Source organism: Juglans regia, chromosome 13 (genome assembly GCF_001411555.2).
Source record: "Juglans regia cultivar Chandler chromosome 13, Walnut 2.0, whole genome shotgun sequence".
NCBI lineage: Eukaryota > Viridiplantae > Streptophyta > Magnoliopsida > Fagales > Juglandaceae > Juglans > Juglans regia.
In genome coordinates, this window is record NC_049913.1 from 10,797,504 (window position 1) to 10,805,907 (window position 8,404).

An 8,404-nucleotide genomic window follows, 5' to 3' on the forward strand; every position below is an offset into this window, starting at 1 on the left:
CTATGAGACAGAACATCAAGAAACCGTAGCCTGGCATCGTTCAAGACAAACATTATCATGCCTTTAATAGGAAATCAAAATCCAAGAGAAACTTTCACAAACCTTGTCGATTACAAGCTGATGAGGCTGAATGAGAGAGTCAGAGCGTGACCGCTGCCTAGAACTCGAACTCTTTGGAAGCTTTTTAGGACCAGGAGATGATGGGAACACGAGAGAAGTGGACCGGTTAAGGGACAGAGAATCGTTCTGCTGATGATGGCGGAAGAGGAGAGCCGCGGCAATGGCCTGCTGTTGAATAAAAGCGTCTTCATCGAGCTTCCCCTTGTTCTTCCTGGGGGAAGAACTGGTTCTGGTTTTGCGCGAAGAATTGGGAAAGCGTTTGGTGGGTTCTCCTGTGAAGCTCATCTCCTTGGGAGCGAAACATGCCCACGAGTTCCCCATTTCTGCCAAGAATTTTTGAAATAACGACTTTTATTCATTCGATAGGATAGCAGAGAACAATATTAAGACTAAAATATAGAGGGGCACCATCAATCTTGATTTCTAAATTTATATATTTTTACGACTAATTCGCATCCGTCGCTTTCATAAATTACGTGAAGATGAAGTGTTAAAAGCAGCATTACTGAAAATTTTCCGAAAGTCTAATCGAGCTTCATAAATTTTCCGAAATTCACCGACATGTCTCCTTCTGATATATGCACTCTATGAGACGCTCATGCAATTTAGAAAACCAGAATGCGAGAGAGAGAGAGAGGCATTGCAAGTGAAAAAAATAGGGAGTACACGTTCATGGAAGGCATGGAGTCCAGGTTATATGAGATATGGAAAAACCAGTACGTTTGAGAGAGAGAGAGAGAGAGACACAGTACTAGACGTCGTTTTTACGAAATTCTTGGACAATATAATTTCCACGTAAATATTCGAACTCGAGATATGCACTGTTATCGTAGATAATAAGCAAATCAAGCACATAAACACGAAACAGAGAATTTTTTTGTGTTTTTTGTCAATTCCACACGCAAACTGGAAACAAATGGTGGGTCATGTCATCTCGCGTGGGAGGAAATGCATAATAAATGTGTAGGTTTATTTCTATTTTTTAAAGTCAAATTGCCAGCAGTTAGCCGCTGCGGCAGCTATCTATCAACAAACATTGGTGGCTAACCACCGGGCTATCCTTTATAGGTGGGGGAAATTGGAATGCCTCTATAAACATGACCATCGATGGCGGGGCGGCCTATCTTCCAGTGTTAATGCTAATGCTTTGGTCTTTAATGGCTTTTCTAGCGTTGGCGATTAGATCAAGTACGTAGCACAATTGGTACTGAAGCTGAACCCCACAACCAATAATGCAATAATGTCAAGGGTACTACCCAATGTTTTGAATACCGTATCGGATGTCGTATCGGTCAAGGTACTGGAACGAAATATTTCGATATCAGTACCGTTTCGAGATAGCGTTTCGGGATAACGTTTCGGGATAGTCGATATATAAATAAATTATATATATAAATATATATAAAATTTATATTTCAAAATAATAGTTTATATATAAATACATATATATAAAAATTATAAATAGTCTAGTCTAAATTAGGGGTTAAAAAATAAATTTGTAGTTTAAAAAAACGAAAAAAAAAAAACATACAGGCCGAAATATCGGTCGGTACCGGCCGGTATCGACCGAAATATAGGCCGGTACAGGTCGAAATTTAGTCCGAAATGGCCGGTAAGGCCGGTATTTTAACCGGTACGGAATAGATATAATACCTGTACCGGCCGGACGGCCGAAACGAAAAATTTCGACCGTACCGGCCGGTACGGTACGAAATTTGAAACACTGGTATTACCTTCCCTGCCCCCCCGCACCCCATGGGCCGGGGGTGGCCCGCATGCTGGGGGGCGGGACGGACTCCTAATCCGCCCCGCCTCCCGCTCATTTTAATAATAGACTACAATTTATTGAATCTAATAATTATTCCTAGATCCAAAAGCGATAAAAAAAAAAACATATTTTTATATTCAAATTGTAAATTTAAATTTGTAAATATGACTATAATTTATAAAATAGAAATTCTATTCATAGTCCTAAATGGGGGACTGTGTGTGCGGTCCCACTGATGAATGAGGGTAAAAAGAGAAAAATGTCATTTTAAAAATAATATTATTATAATTTTAATTTTTTTTAAACACAATTGTATAGACTTGCATGAGTAATCTCCATTTAGAGACTGTATGTAGACTAACTCAATTTAAAAATTATGTAATTTTTAAATTTACTGGTGCATATTTTGTCCTACTACATTACGACTTACACAAAATATTAAGTAAAAATTCTACTTAATAGATATTACTATATTTATATATAATACAAATATTAAATATTTATAAATATGTTTAGTATAAATTTATATAAATATATATTTATATAATAAAATATATAAGTACGGGACGGGGTTGGGCCATTCCTACCCCCGCACCCCGCTACACACCCCTAATAATATTTATTTTATTAATATATATTTTTTAAATTTTAGATTTTTGTATTTGTTTCCCTTCAAACAAAAATAAAAATAAAAAGATTTTCGTATTTGTTTCATGAATCTGCTTTGGGACATGAGTTGTCTTTGTTTGTGATTAACAACACCAACTAGAAAATACTACAGTGAATTCATAACCAGTCTTGCTGGTATTTTGATATAAGAATTGAAAAACGGGTATCATGACATGAACACAGTGAAATTAGAATATAGTATATCAGAAATGATTAAGAGACAACTTGTAAATAATTTTTGTACAAATAATGAGTAAATGTTAGTTTTTTCAAAAACTTTTTTGACTTTTTTTATTTTATTTTAATGTTTTGAATTTTTTTAAAAATATATATATAATTTTATTGTGTAGTTGTAAAAATGTCTGATTTCTTGAGATGGGGTTGCTTTCAACTTAACTCATCACCCACAAGGCACTTTGTAAATCGGACTTATTTCATACATACGGACACTGCTCCACTGCCAACCATAAGATTAACATCATAAAAGGTTATTTACGTGAGAGACGAGAGAAATCATGATCTTACTGGGATTACATTCTCTACTGTATTAGTTACTGATACACAATGTGACAAATATATACAACTTTTACACAATTTTTTAATAGAATATTAGTTACTTTTTAAAAATTTATTCGGATTTCAACATGAATAACATTTGCTCATGATGGAATTGTAAAGATGAAAGTTTGTCACTTTAATGAAATTTATAGATTAACATCATTTACAAGAACCGTAATGAAAAACACTTCTGGAGTAAGTAGTCAAGCAATTATGAATTACATAATTTTGTGTTTGCTGGTCTATTTGCTAAAAGGTAATAATTTTTTTTTTTTTTTATCAATAATCAATAAGTTTTATCTATAATAATAGGCAAAGCCCAAATACATAGGAATTATACATGAGAAGGACCTAGCTATGATTTACATCTGAAAAAGTCATGGACATTAGTCTATTACAAACAATAGCCTCCACCCAAGAAAATAATGTTTTTTAAAAAAAAAACTTTCAGCTCCATTGTTTTCTCGTGATTTTTAAAGCTCCTATCATTTCTCTCCTACCAAATACATCAACACATATATATGGGGACCATTTTTCATGTTGCTGCAACTTGTGAATTTCCTCAAAGGCCTCTTCAACATGCTAGAAAGTCCATCAATCTTCTGGGCATGACCCATGATAAACCAAGTTCTGTAAAAAAATCAACCCACATGGTCCTGACCACCTTGTAATGTAGAAACAGATGATCAACTGATTCACCATCTTTCTTATACATGTAACACCAATCTAATATCATTAATTGACGTCTCCTTAGATTATCTATGGTGAGGATTTTGTCCAAAGCTGTTATCTAAAAAAAAAAAAATTGTTTTTGAATGAGCTTTGGTCTGCTAGATGCTCTTCCATGGGAACTTGAGCCTACCTGGGTTTGATAAAACTTTGTGAAATGATCTGACCGTAAATTTAACTTTCTTGTAAGGGCTCCAAAACATTCTATCCATAGTGCCCTCGGTCATACGTACGGAATACAGTCCCACATAGAAGTATGAGATAACCTCCAACTCCCAGTCTTGAGTTGCTCTAGTGAAGTCCACAATCCATTGAGAGAAGCCACTAGAAAAAGCCAAAAGGTCCGCTATCGCTGCATCCTTTACTCATGCTAATTCAAATATAGTGGGAAATATGTTTTTGAGACAATGTTCACCACATCATTTATCATGCCAAAATCTGACGTGAGAGTCATCACCCACAACAATATGAGTATGTCTCCTGAAAATCTCTCAACCTTTCCTAATGTTTTGCCACAAACCTATCCCATGTGAGCTGCGTACCTCATTCAAGCACTAACCACCCCATTCCTCTATAACCTGTGCAGCAATGACAAACTTCCACAAGGCCCCAATTTCTTGTTGGTACCACCACAACCATTTACCTAATAAGGCTTGGTTGAACTTCATCAACTTATAAATCCCCAATCCACCCCCAGAAAATAGAGTGCACACCATGGACCAATTAACTAGATGGAACTTGAATTCATCTCCCAAACCACTCCACAAGAAATCGCGTTGTAACTTTTGAATATGGTTGGCAATCTTTGCTGGTAGTGGGAACAGAGACAAAAAATAGGTGGGAGAGGTTAGAGAGAGTACTTTTAATCAATGTGAGCCTACCACCTTCCATAAATACAACATCTTCCAAGATGCCAACCTAAGCCATTCACCAAGATAGAGAAACGGACTATTGAGATACAAAACTCTATCCATTTCATCCATCTCTCTCCAAAACCGCATCTTGCAAGTAAATAAAGCAATAATTTCCAATTAACATGATCATAGGTTTTTTCCATGTCTAGTTTGCAAAATAACCCAGGTTCCCGAGATTTGAGACGTCCATCCAGCACTTCATTTGCAATTAGAACCGAGTCTAGGATTTGTCTACCTTTGATAAATGCATTTTGTGGCTTCAAGATTAACTTCTCCATCATCGTACTTAGTCGATTTGCTAGCACTTTAGAAAGAATCTTATAGACCCCAATCACAAGGCTAATAGGACGATAGTCACAAACATCCACTGACCCCACATTTTTTGGTATGAGTGCTAAAAAGGTGGCATTGAGACTTTTTTCGAAACTAGCATAATAATGGAACTCTTGAAATACCTGTATAAGGTCACGCTTGATCACTTCCCAATAGGTTTGGAAGAAACCCATGGTAAAACCATCAGGGCCTAGGGCCTTATCATTAGCCATGCCATGAACGACTTTGCATACTTCTTCTTCTTCTTGAAAAGGCCTCTCCAGCCACCCTGCACATTGTTGATCTAAGGCTGAGAAAGTCAACCCATCTACTAACGGTCTCCATGGTTGTTGTTTGGTTAGGAGATGTTTGTAGTACTGTACAATGTGATCCTTGATACTTGGTTGATCCGAAAAAACTGCTACATCAACCATTGATGTATCTATAGCATTGTTCCTTCGATTCTAATTAGCCACCCTGTGAAAGAACTTTGTGCATCTATCTCCCTCCTTGAGCCATAAAGCCCTAGATTTCTGTCTCAAATAGATCTCTTCCATCAATAATACTCGTTCAAGATCTGTAACTACCTGACTCTTGCGAGCTTTTTCAGATTCAATGAGAATTCTTGCCTCCTCCTCACCCTCCAAACCCTGTAACTCCTCCAAAAGAGAATGTCGTTGTAGTAGTACATTGCCAAACACTTGTTCATTCCATAGCTTCAAGTCGTGTTTCAACACTTTTAGCTTTCTTGCCAGAATGAAGCTTGGAGATCCTTGGAACTCATACGAGGATCACCATTACCTAACCCTGTCTACAAAATCGTCAGATTTAAGCCACATATTTTCGAATTTAAAATACCTTATGCCTCCTTGGATGCTTTGGCAGTCCAAAAAGATAGGGAAATGATCATAACACACTCTAGGTAGTCATTTTTGAGTTACATCATGAAAATGTAATTCTCATTCTGGAGTTAACAAAAATCTATCAATTCTCGATCAAGATGGGAGTTCTCGAGTGTTGGACCAAGTATACAAGCCTCCCATTAATGGGATATCTATAAATGCCTGTTCTGAAATGAAGTCAGAGAATTCCCTCATAACGGGTGTGATGTGGGGTGTACTTGACCGCTCACTCAGGAAATGAGATACATTGAAGTCTCCCCCTATACAACTTGGTAACTCCCACCAACTAAATAGTTCCGCAAATTCTTCCCACATTAATCTTCTTTTTTAGTCAATATTAGGGCCGTAGACTCCTACAAATGCCCATCGGAACCCATATTCTATATTTACAAAGTAGCACGACATAGTGAATTCACCCACATATCCCTCTACTCTTTTCACCACCCTTTTGTCAAACATGATAAGAACACCACCTAATGCAGCTTTAGAAGGTAGATATGACCACCCAACATGATGCCCTCTCCAATTAATTCTAGCTTAGTATCTTGCAAACAAATGATATCACCCTGCCATTGTCGAAGTAAGTTTCTGAGTTGGAGTCGTTTGGCCTGCTCGTTCAGCCCCCTTACATTCCAAAATATAATTTTTTGCTTCATATCGGAACCATCGTTGCCCTTCCCTTAACACACCCCCAGCAAGAGCTCTGCTCCCCTCCCTCATCATTCATAGCCCACGTAAGCTTTTTGAGTTCTATTTTTCTTTTTTTTGTCCAAAATAAGTGAGGGGACATCTTTGGCTTGTGCATGTCTAGCTTCAATAGTTGTGAGTAACGCCAAAAATTCATCTTCAAAACCCTCACATGTAATCCCAACAAAATGTTTGATCTCCATGGCCTTTTGAATTACCCAATCTGACACCCTCAGATGAAAAGAGTTCAATGGAGTAGGTTATGTCCCCTCAACAGGGCACCTGCCCCTCACTGCGTCCTCCCCCCCTTCGACCATCATCTCCACTCCATTTGTAGACTCATATACTACCAAAGTCCCTTCCATTACACCCTCCTCTGAGTTACCAAAGTCACTCACATACACGGTTTCTGGGCAGTTGAGGACAGTACAGATGGCCCGAAGTCACCGTCGACATGTTTTGTGGCTTCTCACAGTGTTCTAACCCTCTCAACAGCTCACCCATCCTCTCCTCTATAGTCTCTTGCGGTATCGTAACAACAGCCAGCAACATCGTTGTCGTAATCGTGATGGCTGGAGTCAACCCAGAAATGTTTGTCGTACCCTTATGTGCCTCTCCATTGGTCATAGACCCTCCTGATGACACACCCTCCAACTGCATAGCCTCCTAAGATCGCAAGCTCTCTCCTGGCACAAGGTTTCTAATGCAGCCCTTCTCAGAAGAAGGCCTAGCCTTTTTGAGATGCCACCTCATCTTGGGTTGGGCTTGGCGTGTCCAGCCCAAGCCCACGCCTATCTTAGCTCTTGATTTCAACCTTAACCCAGACCCAGGATGACCCAAGCCCAATCCCAATCCCAGCCTAGGAATTAAATCCCAGTCCACATTACTTATAAGAACTTCAATAGCCTTATTCAAATTGCTGAGTTCCTCCTTCACGCCAATCAACTCCTCATTTATTCCAACCTTCTGCCCCTCACTTTCCCTTGCACAGGTAACTGACAGACCAGCTCCAACTAAATCAGGTAAGGAGTTTCGAACAACCCTTCATGCCAAAGGACACTCCCCTGCACCCCCTCTCTCTTTGTCTGTTTCTCCATTTTGTGAAGCCAACGTCTGACTCATACTGCCATGCACCACCACCCTACTACCTACTCTACCTCCACTAGCAGCCTCAGCATAGGACCTAGGTTGCCCACCCACCTTTTTTCCCCTTCCCACCACCCTAACCCTCTGCTGGGACCTTAGGGAGGTAAGATAGAACATGTTTAATCTCCATGGACAGATTTTTCCACCCATGTCCTTCCATCCCTACTGGAAACACAAGCATTCATCAACGTCCATTACCACCGAATTCAATTGCTTCCAAGTAGTGCCCAAAAGTATTAACACGCCAGTGAGCAACTATTGCCAAAGACCCAACCTGAAGTCTTGAACAAATCCTTTCTTCCTGTTGCAAAGTAGCATTCATCCACCATGTTTGCCAACTAATGAGCGCAAGAAAGGTTAAAAATCATCTCCTTCATAACCTTCCTGCCTCTTTCAGTAATACAAAAACAATTTCCCCCCTCAAGTGATAAAATGAACATCTTAGTTTCCATTAATAAGTGTTTTACGAAGCCCATCTTAACCCAGAACTATAACAGACCCAAGAAAAAGCTAATGAGAAGATGATTCCAGACCAGAAGAGATCACCCACGATAAAACTGTACAAAGAGAAAATAACTAGGAGAGTAAAAAGGGAGGTT